Genomic DNA, 13,737 nt, shown 5'->3' with positions numbered 1-13,737 from the left:
GGCTAGATGGTCATTAAAGTTGCAAGGATTCAAATTTTGTATAGAACATCGGAGAGGAAAGTATAATGTTGTACCCGACACCTTGTCGAGAATGAATGAGAGTGACCATCAGGTAGATGAACTGGTTTTAGAAGACATACCAGCAATTGATCTGAATTCATCAGAATTTGATAGTGATAGTTACGTAAATCTAAGAAGGGAACACGAGTGCAGCAAAATACCCGATTTTAAAGTGATTGACAAATATATTTATAAGCGGACTGATTTTTCTGCGGGTTTTAATAACGATTCCGATATATGGAAATTACTGATACCCGAAAAATTAAGGGAGAAAGTCATTTACGCAGCACACGATATACCGAAATCCGCTCACGGAGGCATAAGAAGAACTTTAGAAAGGATACGACGGTATTTTTATTGGCCTGGCATGGTCGTAGATGTGAGAAGATATGTTCAGAATTGTGAACTTTGTAAATCATCTAAGACTCCTACTACAACACTCAAACCTCCTCTAGGCCGAATGACTGAATCCGAACGACCATTTCAGAGACTATATGTCGACTTAATTGGTCCTTTGCCTCGGACTAAATCTGGACATGTCGGGATTCTGATCGTGCTAGACCATTTTTCAAAGTTTTCTTTTCTGAAGCCAATTAAGAAATTTACTACAAAACCAATAATACAATATTTAAAATCTGAGATTTTTAGTTGCTTCGGTGTACCAGAAATAGTTGTGACGGATAACGGCTCACAGTTTAGAAGCAGGGAGTTCGAAAAATTTCTGAAGGACGCTGGCGTACAACATGTCTTAACAGCAATTTATAGTCCTCAATCAAATGCGAGTGAGCGGGTGAATAGAGTGGTGAATGAAGCCTTGAGATCGTATGTGAGGAATGATCAGAGAAAATGGGATCAATATTTGGATAGCATAAATTGTTCTTTACGAAACAGCCATCACCAAAGTATTGGAAGGACTCCGTATCAAATAGTATTTGGTCAAACCATGGTGACGCACGGGGATGATTACAAAATTTTAAGGAAACTAAAACTATTGTCGGACTCAGATGTGGTTCTCGAGAGACAAGATGCATTTACGTTAATAAGAGAATCCATTAAAGAACATTTGAGGCATGCGTATGAAAAGAATAAAAGATTGTATGATTTAAAAAGCAAGGAAAAACATTTTGAAGTTGGACAAATTGTTTTCAGGCGGAATTTTGCGAATAGTTCAAAAATAGAAATGTTTAATTCCAAGTTAGCACCTGTGGGGATAAAGTCAAGGATAATTGGTAGAAAGGGACAATTGTATTATGAACTTGAGGATATAGAAAGCGGATATAAAGCTTGTTACCATGCGAAAGACATTTGGACATAAGTACTCTATATTATTATTATTATTTTTTTTTTTTATTTATTTTTTTTTTTTTTGTACGTATTGTGTAAATTTGTGAGGTTCACAAATACAATGAATCTTCGGCGTATGTACATTTTAAATAATTTGAAGTAATTTCTACCTATGGGTTAATACCATGCATTTTTCACTTTGATTCTTAACTTTTTACAAGAGAAGTAGGCCTTGGTATTTGAATTGCTTCTAAACTTTTTCCATTTGATTTCAAATTTTCAACAAGAAGGAGAAAAAAATCTCAGAAAGAGATTTGTTCGCCGCGAATTGAAGTATTTTCAAAGAAATTTTATATAAAAACAAGTTCAGAATTAATCCTTTAAGCTGCCTTGGTAAGTTTGAGAATATCTTACAAGTTTGGTTAGAATTTACTGACGCTTTTCATTACTAGTTTTGACAGAGCTGCAGATATTCCAATTTACCAAGATAAAGCTGTGGGATGCATATCCCACAGCAACACAATTTAAAAATCTAATAGAAAAAGATTTGTTTTGTATGGCGGTTTTGAAAACAGATGTTCATTTCTTATTTTATTTAAATCGTTGAAGGCCAAATGAATAAAATGAAGTTAATTACAATTTACCCTAAAATGCATTGGATTGAATTGATCACAAAAATAAGCAAATTATAAAGAATATGGTACCGTTATGCCAAAGAATTTTCCCCGCTTCTGTCAAAGGATTTTAACAAAAATCAAACAAAAATATTTAACGTCATCATTGCCAGGAATCTACTAATTTTAAAGATCCAGTTAATTTGCATATGTCTCCGATACAATTACTATTATATTCCTATACCAAGACACATCTTACAATTTCCATAATTACTACATCCATTTATTTTGAACTGCAGTCTACAAGCGCTTGTCGACGGAGCATAAGATAAATTGTGAGTATTATTTTTCTTGTTTTTGCGTATGAGTGATTTTTATTGCTATTAAGAATACGCCTTGATTACACATTACCTATTATTTGTTTGTTTATTTTTTTTATATTTCGCGTTCATTTTTAATTTACATTATTTTATACTTATGATTCCTATTAGTTTTATTAAATGTTAAATATAATGTTTTAAATATAAATAAACTCCATGAAATTGAAAAGATGACATATTAAAGTTGAGCAAATGGGCTGACTAACATGTAGAGTCAGTATGGTAGGGAGGGTTGACTCAAGAGAGGATAACTAACATCTTTTCATCTTCTCAACTCTACGTAATGGTACTTCTAATTTCGTTATAAATACCTGTCAATGATTGGGAAATTAATAACTATTGCTATCTAAGATATTATTTTTTTTGTTAATGGACCGAGATTTACCTTTTGTGGCAAGAACACACTCCCAGCCCTGAGCACAGCCGGAATTAAAAGATAGCAGCGCCGCAAAAGATAGAATCTGATATGAGCTGGTCGTTACACATGTACCAAATTTCAACCGGATCGGGTGAATTTTGCTCTTCCAAGGGGCTTCGAAGGTCAAATCTGCGGATCGGTTTATATGGGGGCTCCATATAACTATGGACCGATATGGACCTATTCCTGCATGGTTGTAAGAGACCATATACAAACACCATGTACCAAATTTCAACCGAATCGGATGAATTTTGCTCATCCATGAGGCTCCGGAGTTCAAATCTGCGGATCGGTTTATATATATAATTATGGACCGATGTGAACATGTCTAGATCGACTTAGGGACCAGCCCTGAGCATTATTGCCAGTGACAACATGCGTCTCTTATGGTCCAAATTTGGTATCGCACCACAAATCAGTAAAATGATGTAGTAGCTTTTGCATTTATAGAAACCATTGAGTTTTAAAGGAATCTTGAACACCTCATCTAGGCGGGCAAAAAATCCTATGAAATAAGGCATTATGAAGTCCAAATTGTGTATAGACTGAAAAAAAAATTGTCGTGAGGTCAAAGATTTCATATCTTTAAAATACGAATGCACATTTTGCTTAGCATAGAAGACGCATTTCTCTAATATATTGTTTTTTTCCTTGTGCAAAAGTCGATAAACTTTTCAATGACGTCATATTGTCCTCATAATTAAGTGATTTGACTTAAAAATGGCTGTCATAACATGAAAGAAAAAATGTTTGGGGTAAAGCCAATTTGACTTTAATAATTCAGAAAAATTCTTTAAAATTAATGAAATTATCTTTAAATTTGTTGTCATTTTGTATCTTGACTACAAAGCAAAAAATCGTTAAAAAAATAGGACATGTTTTTCAATACTTTATTTTAAAGACTTTTTTTACATGAAAAATAGCATAATTTCTACTGGAAGTCGAGTCTCAATTTGGAAAATAATGTTGTCGTTAAGTCGTTTTTAAAGGACTTTGATAGCATATGAAGGAAAAAAACTGAACAGGCGAACAATTAAAATTTGCTTCCTAGAAGCAAGTACACAAAACCCAAATTTAAAAGGGAATTGTGTCTTAAAAGTACTTACATTCTCCGCTTCTTTGGCTCGGAATCAATACCAAAATTTTTAAAGTAAAGACAAAGCTTGGGAACCGGGCTTGTTTTTTTTTAGTGTATTTAAAAAAAATTATATACGGTCGTAAGTTCGGCCAGGCCGAATCTTATGTACCCTCCACCATGGATTGTGTAGAAACTTCTACGAAAGAATATTATCCACAATCGAATTACTTGGGTTGTGGTATCTTAAAACTTCTTAACATCGTTTTCTAAATTGTGAGTTAATCCATACGTGGTATATATTAGACAAAAAAATTATGTATAGGTAAGTCTACAAATAATCACGAATCGATATGGACTTTTTGCACGATACGTAAAGAGCCAAATTGAAATATGCGGGTCGCTTATGTGGGGGCTATTACAATACGAACTTGATATGGACCAATTTTTGTGTGACTGGGGATCGATTTATCTGAGGGCTATATATAACAATAGACCGATATTGACCTAGTTAGGCGTGGTTGTTAACTGCCGTATACTAGCACAATGTACCAAATTTCAACTGACTCGGATGAAATTTGCTCGTCCAAGAGGCTCCAAAACCAAATCTGGGGATCGGTTTATACGGGGGCTTTATATGATTATGGACCGATGTGGACCAATTTTTGCATGGTTGTTAGAGACCATATACTAACACCATGTACCAAAGTTCAGCCAGATCGAATGAAATTTGCTTCTCTTAGAGGCCTCGAAAGCCAAATCTGGGGATCGGTTTATATGGGGGCTATATATAATTATGGACCGATGTGGACCAATTTTTGCATGGTTGTTAGAGACCATATACTAACACCAGGTACCAAATTTCAGCCGGATTGGATGAAATTTGCTTCTCTTAGAGGCCTCGGGGGATCGGTTTATATGGGGGCTATATATAATTATGGACCGATGTGGACCAAATTTCAGCCGGATCGGATGAAATTTGCTTCTCATAGAGGCCTCGCAAGCCAAATTTGGGGGTCCGTTTATATGGGGGCTATACGTAAAAGTGGACCGATATGGACCAATTTTTGCATGGTTGTTAGAGACCATATACTAACACCAGGTACCAAATTTCAGCCGGATCGGATGAAATTTGCTTCTCTTAGAGGCCTCGCAAGCCAAATCGGGGGATCGGTTTATATGGGGGCTATATATAATTATGGACCGATGTGGACCAAATTTCAGCCGGATCGGATGAAATATGCTTCTGTTAGAGGCTCCACAAGCCAAATCTGAGGGTCCCTTTATATGGGGGCTATACGTAAAAGTGGACCGATATGGCCCATTTTCAATACCATCCGACCTACATCGATAACAACACTTGTGCCAAGTTTCAAGTCGATAGCTTGTTTCGTTCGGAAGTTAGCGTGATTTCAACAGACGGACGGACGGACATGCTTAGATCGACTCAGAATTTCACCACGACCCAGAATATATATACTTTATGGGGTCTTAGAGCAATATTTCGATGTGTTACAAACGGAATGACAAAGTTAATATACCCCCATCCTATGATGGAGGGTATAAAAAAAAGACAGATAAAAAATTTTGTGCCAAGCTAAATCGGGAGATCACACTATAGTGGGGGCTGTATCAAAACATCGATCTATATAAACGAAATTCGATACACGTCTTTGTGGACCTTATACATCTCAAGATTTCGAATTTTAGGTAAATCGAAAAAAAAAATGAGACAACTACAAGTCCAAGAACTCAACTCGAGAGACCGGTCTATATGGAGCTATACCAACACAAGGATAAATAAGCACCCTATTCGGCACACCTCTTTATGGAACTAAAATACCTGTAGGACAAAAATTGCGTTGCTTGAAACACCATATCGGGAGTGCTATGTCACAACTTGGATCGATATAGCCCATTTTTTTGTGATTGAATTTTCGTAAAATTTCTCCTACCACACTCTAATAAATATATGGGCACCGTGGCATGCATTAAAACTTACATTCTTTGATTTTAAGCTTCACGTTCACCACCATTCACACAAGAGAAATTCAAACAAGTTAGCTTAAGGGTTTAACGATACCACAGGGGTAAAGTATGTGCCTGTGTTTGTGTTTGAGTGTGGGGTGCATGACATAAAAGGAATAAAAATCCAGGCATTTTAAGCCAAAGAGGCTTCATTTGCCTGCATACTGGAAACTGGCATTTGAGTTGGTCTATGCTTCCATCAAAAGATTTCACATAACAATGAGAAAGACTGTATGCCAAAACATACACCATGCCACGAAAAACAAGCCTTAACAGGAACATCCCATTGAAGGCCGAGAAGGAGTGTTCGTAGTTTCGTATCAATGAGTACAGTTCAATTCAGTTTGCATTTCAATGATATAATATATCTTTCTTATATATGATTTTGGAGGTGAGTGGAGAACTCTACAGGGAGGTATACTATAGACACTACTGTGGGTAACATATACCTCACCGGGATTGGACCCGCCTAACAGACTTTGCAGGAGGATAGAAAGCGACCTGAGGATGTATGACCTCGATGTTAATCCGTATAAAATAGGATTATGTCTATTCAATGGAAGGACTAAAATTGTCCAATGTTGTTGATTTGTTTTTTTGGACAAGACGATACCAGTGTGTGATAGAAGTACTTGGGAGTAACCTTATACAGGAAACTGAATTGGTAGAGTCACGTCACAGAGATGACTAAGAAAGCATACAGATTTTGGGCATTGTTCAGAAGAATGGTGGGGCCCGAATCCAAAGTTTATACACTGGATATATGAAAGCGTAATAACGCCAAACCTGATATACGCGTCGATAGTCTGGTGGACATCGATGGAGAGGAAGTGGAACATAGAAATTTTTTCAACGAGTCCAACATATCCATTGGACATGTTGGCATAACTGGGGCAATGCAGACCACGTCAACTAGAGCCTTGGAGATGATACGGGACTTAAGACCTATAGAGGATCAGATCAAAAGAGTAGCCGCCACGGCGGGATGAAACTGAAGATGTTTGGAGGATGGATAGAAACACGTAACATGACGAACCATCAAACGATAATAGGGTAGACTGTGGCGAAAATGACGCATACCGCAACAATCCATGATCGTACATCTAAGTTGGCCATAGCAGCCGTGTGACATTCTGACGCCAATAAGATGGTCCTGGGAGAATGGGGCCCTAGAACAGATACAATAGGGAAATAACTGCTATACCGATGGATCGAAGATTGGGCGTATATGTATAATACCCAGATAACGAGATACTATTCCGATTATAGGACAATCCTGCACGCAGAAGTGCTTTCCATAATGGAATGTGTTAAATGGTTGGGTAATAACATAAGGCCACAAAACGTGAACAATTACACAGAGTGCCACAGAGCAATGAAGGCAAAAAAGCAGACATTAACATACCGTTCAATAGCGAACCGTATTGTAATGCAAAAACATGATCAATGAATACTCGAAATACGATAAAATTGACATCAGGATCGATTTGATATTTTCCTTTGCCAAATTCAAATCAAATCAAGGATGTAAAGAGATTTGCTTGCAAATTTATTTAGGCAAAGCCGACTATCAAAAACCTTTTATTCAGGAGGTTTAAGTGTGATTCACTTTGGATTTAGTGAATTACCCGAATTTACTCTGATAATTGGTTGATAGTTTTGTTGCAAGTAGAGGATGCTGATGGGGAATGTGGTAATTCCGAAACAGCTGTACAGCCAACCGTCATGCAGTCTATAGGACTTTGCCCAAATAAATTTGACAAGCCTACTTTTCCTCTGTTGGTTAAGCTAATAATTATATTTCTATAGAAAATGTTGTCAAAATTTTATTTCAATAGAAAATTTTGTCAATATTTTATTTCAATAGAAACAAGTATATACGGCCGTAAGTTCGGCCAAGCCGAATCTTATGTACTCTCCACCATGGATTGCGTAGGAACTTCTGCGAAAGACTGTCATCCACAATCGAATTTCTTGCGTTGTGGTAATACTTACCGATGGCAAGGTATCTTAACACTTCTTACCATCGTTTTCTAAATTATGAGTTAGTCCATACGTGGTATATATTAGACAAAAAAGTTATGTATAGGTAAGTCTACAAATAATTACGAATCGATATGGACTTTGCGCGGTACGTGGAGAGCCTGAATTTAAATATGGGGGCTACAATTATGAACTTGATATGGACCAATTTTTGTATGATTAAGGATCGATTTATCTGAGGGCTATATATAACTATAGACCAATATGGACCTAGTTAGGCATGGTTATTAACGGCCATATACTACCACAATGTACCAAATTTCAACTGATTCGGATGAAATTTGCTCCTCCAAGAGGGTCCAAAACCAAATCTCGGAATCGGTTTATATGGAGGCTATATATAATTATGGACTGATATGGACCAATACCTGCATGGTTGTTATAGACCATATACTAACACAACGTACTAAATTTCAATCAGATCGGATGAATTTTGCTTAACCACCGGAAGTCAAATCTGGGGATGGGTTTATAGGGGGCTATATATAATTATGGACTGATATGAACCAAGTCCTACATGGTTGTTGGATACCATATATTAACACCACGTACCAAATTTCAACTGAATCAGATGAATTTTGGTCTTCCAAGAGGCTCCGGAGGTCAAATCTGGGGATCGGTTTATATGGGGACTATATATAATTATGAACCGATGTGGACCAATTTTTGCATGGTTATTAAAGACCATATACTTACATCATGTACCAAATTTCAGCCGGATCGGATGAAATTTGCTTCTCTTAGAGGCTCCGAAAGCCAAATCGGGGGATCGGTTTATATGGGGGCTATATATAATTATCGACCGATGTGGACCAATTTTTGCATGGTTGTTAGAGACCATATACAAACACCATGTACCAAAGTTCAACCGGATCGGATGAAATTTGGTTCTCTTAGAGGGTCTGCAAGCCAAATTTGGGGGTCCGTTTATATGGGGGCTATACGTAAAAGTGGGCCGATATGGCCCATTTGCAATACCATCCGACCTACATCAATAACAACTACTTGTGCCAAGTTTCAAGTCGATAGCTTGTTTCGTTCGGAAGTTAGCGTGATTTGAACAGACGGACATGCTCAGATCGACTCAGAATTTCACCACGACCCAGAATATATATACTTTATGGGGTCTTAGAGCAATATTTCGATGTGTTACAAACGGAATGACAAAGTTAATATACCCCCATCCTATGGTGGAGGGTATAAAAATATTTTATTTGTATAGAAAATTTTCTCATAATTTTATTTCTATAGAAATTTTGTAAAAATAGTATTTCTATAGAAAATTTTGGAAAAATTTTATTTCTATAGAAAATTTTGGGAAAATTTTACTTCTATAGAAAATTTTGGAAAAATTTTACTTCTAAAGAAATTTTTGTCAAAATTTTATTTCTATAGAAAATTTTGTAAGAATTTTGTTACTATTGAAAATTTTCTCAACATTTTATTTCTATAGAAAATTTTGTCAAGATTTTATTTCTATAGAAAATATTTTCAAAATCTTATTTCTATAGAAAATTTTGTCAAAATTTTATTTTCATAGAAAATTTTGTCAAAATTTTATTTCTATAGAATTTTTTGTCAAAATTTTATTTCTATGGAAAATTTTGTCAAAATTTTATTTCTATAGAAAATTTTGTCAATATTTTATTTCTATAGAACATTTTGTCAAAATTTTATTTCTGTAGAAAATTTTGTCAAAACTTTATTTCTATAGAACATTTTGTCAAAACTTTATTTCTATAGAACATTTTGTCAAAATTTTATTTCTATAGAAAATTTTGTCAGAATTTTGTTTCTATAGAAGATTTTGTCAAAATTTTATTTCTATAGGAAAGTTCGATAAAATTTTGTTTCTATAGCAAATTTTGTCAAAGTTTTATTTCTATAGAAAATTTTGTCAATATTTTATTTTTATAGAAAGTTTTGTCAAAATGGTATTTCTATAGAAAATTTTGTCAAAATTTTATTTCATTAGAAAATTTTGTCAAAATTTTATTTCTGTAGAAAATTTTGTCAAATCTTTATTCCTATAGAACATTTTGTCAAAATTTTATTTCTATAGAAAATTTTGTCATTATTCTATTTCTATAGAAAATTTTGTCAAAATTTTGTCAATATTTTATTTTTATAGAAAGTTTTGTCAAACTGGTATTTCTATAGAAGATTTTGTCAAAATTTTATTTCATTAGAAAATTTTGTCAAAATTTTATTTCTGTAGAAAATTTTGTCAAATCTTTATTCCTATAGAACATTTTGTCAAAATTTTATTTCTATAGAAAATTTTGTCAATATTCTATTTCTATAGAAAATTTTGTCAAAATTTTATTTCTAAACAAAATTTTGTCAAAATTTTATTACCATAGAAAATTTTGTCAAAATTTTATTTCTCTAGAAAATGTTGTCAACATTTTATTTATATAGAAAAGTTTGTCAAAATTTTATATCTAAAGAAAATTTTGTCAATATTTTATTTCTATAAAAAATTTTGTCAATATTTTTTTTCTATAGAAAATTTTTTCGGACTTTTATAGAAAATTTTGTGAAAATTTTATTTCTATAGAAAATTTTGTAAGAATTTTGTTACTATAGAAAATTTTCTCAACATTTTATTTCTATAGAAAATTTTGTCAAGATTTTATTTCTATAGAAAATATTTTCAAAATCTTATTTCTATAGAAAATTTTGTCAAAATTTTATTTTCATAGAAAATTTCGTCAAAATTTTATTTCTATAGAAATTTTTGTCGAAATTTTATTTCTATAGAAAATTTTTAAAAAATGTTACTCCTAAAGAAATTTTTGTCAAAATTTTATTTCTATGGAAAATTTTGTCAAAATTTTATTTCTATAGAAAATTTTGTCAATATTTTATTTCTATAGAACATTTTGTCAAAATTTTATTTCTGTAGAAAATTTTGTCAAAACTTTATTTCTATAGAACATTTTGTCAAAACTTTATTTCTATAGAACAGTTTGCCAAAATTTTATTTCTATAGAAAATTTTGTCAGAATTTTGTTTCTATAGAAGATTTTGTCAAAATTTTATTTCTATAGGTAAGTTCGTTAAAATTTTGTTTCTATAGAAAATTTTGTCAAAGTTTTATTTCTATAGAAAATTTTGTCAATATTTTATTTCTATAGAAAATTTTGTCAAAATTTTATTTCTATAGAAAATTTTGTCAAAACTTTATTTCTATAGAAAATTTTGTCAAAATTTTATTTCTATAGAAAATTTTGTCAATATTTTATTTCTATAGAACATTTTGTCAAAATTTTATTTCTATAGAAAATTTTGTCAAAATTTTATTTCTATAGAAAATTTTGTTAAAATTTTATTTCTATAGAAAATTTTGTCAAAATTTTATTTCTATAGAAAATTTTGTCAAAATTTTATTTCTGTAGAAAATTTTGTCAAAATTTTATTTCTGTAGAAAATTTCGTCAAAACTTTATTTCCCTAGAACATTTTGTCAAAATTTTATTTCTATAGAAAATTTTCTCAACATTTTATTTCTATAGCAAATTTACTCAATATTTTATTTCTGTAGAAAATTTTGTCAAACCTTTATTGTTAAAGAAAATTTTGTCAAAATTTTATTTCTACAGAAGTTTTTGTCAACATTTTATTTCTATAGAAAATGTTGTCAATATTTTATTTCTATATAGAATTTTGTCAGAACTTTATTTCTATACAGAATTTTGTCAAAACTGTATTTCTATACAAAATTTTGTCAAAATTTTATGTGTATAGAAAATTTCGTCAAAATTTTTTTCTACAGAAAATTTTGTCAAAATTTTATTTCTATAGAAAATTTTGTCAAAATTTTATTTCTATAGAAAATTTCGTCAACATGTTATTTCTGTAGTAAATTTTGTGAAAATTTTATTTCTATAAAAAATTTTGTCAAAACTTTATTTCGTTGTTGTCGTTTTTTTATTTCAGCTTAAAACCATACATTGACTAAACTACAAGAGTAGCTTAACCAACAGAGGAAAAGAATGTTTGTCAAATTTATTTTTGCTGCAAGTAGAGGATGCTGATGAGGAATGTGGTAATTCCGAAACGTGCGTCCATCCAACCATCTTGCAGTCTATAGGGCTTTGCCCAAATAAATTTGACAAACATTCTTTTCCTCTGTTGGTTAAGCTACTCTTGTAGTTTAGTCAATGTATGGTTTTAAGCTGAAATAAAAAAACGACAACAATGCTTAAAGAACAAAACCAACAATAACAAAACAAAACAAAAACTTTATTTCTATAGAAAATTTTGTCAAAATTGTATTTCTAAAGAAACTTATTTCTTTAAAAGTTTGTGAAGTATCTCTTGAGTCTAGAGATTTTGTAGAAATTTAAAAAAAATGTATCCAAATCGGTTAAGATTTAATTTGAAGGATTTAAGAAGTATTTGCAGGATTTAAGATCGTATCAAAAATGTAGATCTACAAATAGGTGCAGGGTATAATATAGTCGGCTCCCCTCGACTTTAGACATTTTTACTTGTTTGATTTCAATTTTAATGCTAAAGATATAGATTTTGAATTTCCATTCCATGCACTGTGCGATGAGTTATCCTTTTATTATATGTTAGTTGGTTTTTTTTTTCGTTTTAGTTACCTTGGATTCCAGTCATTTCAAAGGTCATTATAACCATTGCTATCTAGCGATTGTTCTTAACGATGTTACCATGACGCTGATGATGACGATGGTGAAGGTGATGTGCGTGCCATCCAAACTACGTAGGCAATATGGTCGCAAAACTTTGCAATTTGAGCAGTGTAAAATTTCCATAAAAATTCGCAAAGTTTTTCTTTGGCTTTATCCAACAAACACAGACATCCCCACAGATTCATATGTTGCACCACATGCATACATGACAGCTTTATGAATTTTGAGCTGAAAAATAGACAAGAAAAGGCAAAATACATTAAAGTCTTAAATAGAAGTTAAACAACTGCTATTCCGATGGATCGATAATGCGGTGAGAGAACCTTCATTTCTTTAAATTTAAATTTAATTAAGTAAATAAGCCTATGGTTAAAATTAAGTTTTTCTGTCAGTGTCAAGTGAAATGTGCACTTCGCGCTTAAAAATGGTTCACATTAAAAACCGACCCTTAAACTGTAACTACCCAATATCTGGTTACTATTAGGGATTGTCATTTTTAAATCAAGTAATTTAGCCCCCATAATACTATGGAATAGAATTTCATTGCGAATCATGTAAATTTCTCCCAAATCTGTACACATTTGCATGCCACAAATCCGGTTTCATGATTACACAGTATTGCGTTCTGGACAACATTACAAATTCAATTGTAATAGGCTTACAATTGTATTTTGCTTTTATAAAATTCGATAACATATTGCAAGCAGTTGCTTGAGGCAGATGGTAAATTAAATATTCTAAGAAGCTTAAGACAATTATTTGCTTCATCTGTAACTCATCCTGCTGCCCCTAACTATCGCCAGCAGAAGCAAAATCCGTCTTCACACACGAATACCCACAATATTCACTTGGACGAGCATAAGTGATAACCAAATATCCTATATTCGTTTCTGAAATGGTATTTGGGAAGATGGAAATGAATTTCATGCAAACAAAATTTGGATCACATTTGCAATTGCCATTTTATAATCCTAAAAATATATAAAATTTTTCAAAACAAAAAAAAAAAAAAACAAAAACAATAAAAATTCAAAATTGCATGAACAAACAAAAAACACAAAATATGAAATATTTATTATTTTCAGCAAGCTGAAGGGGTAACGATAACCATCTCACAAAAACCATGTACACATGGAAAAAGTGTCAAACAGCCAAACAAAAAATGTGGCGCC

This window comes from Haematobia irritans, chromosome 5 (assembly GCF_050003625.1).
Source record: "Haematobia irritans isolate KBUSLIRL chromosome 5, ASM5000362v1, whole genome shotgun sequence".
NCBI classification, from domain to species: Eukaryota; Metazoa; Arthropoda; class Insecta; order Diptera; family Muscidae; genus Haematobia; species Haematobia irritans.
The sequence above is the reverse complement of the archived record's forward strand: the minus strand, read 5'-3'. Positions refer to the sequence as shown.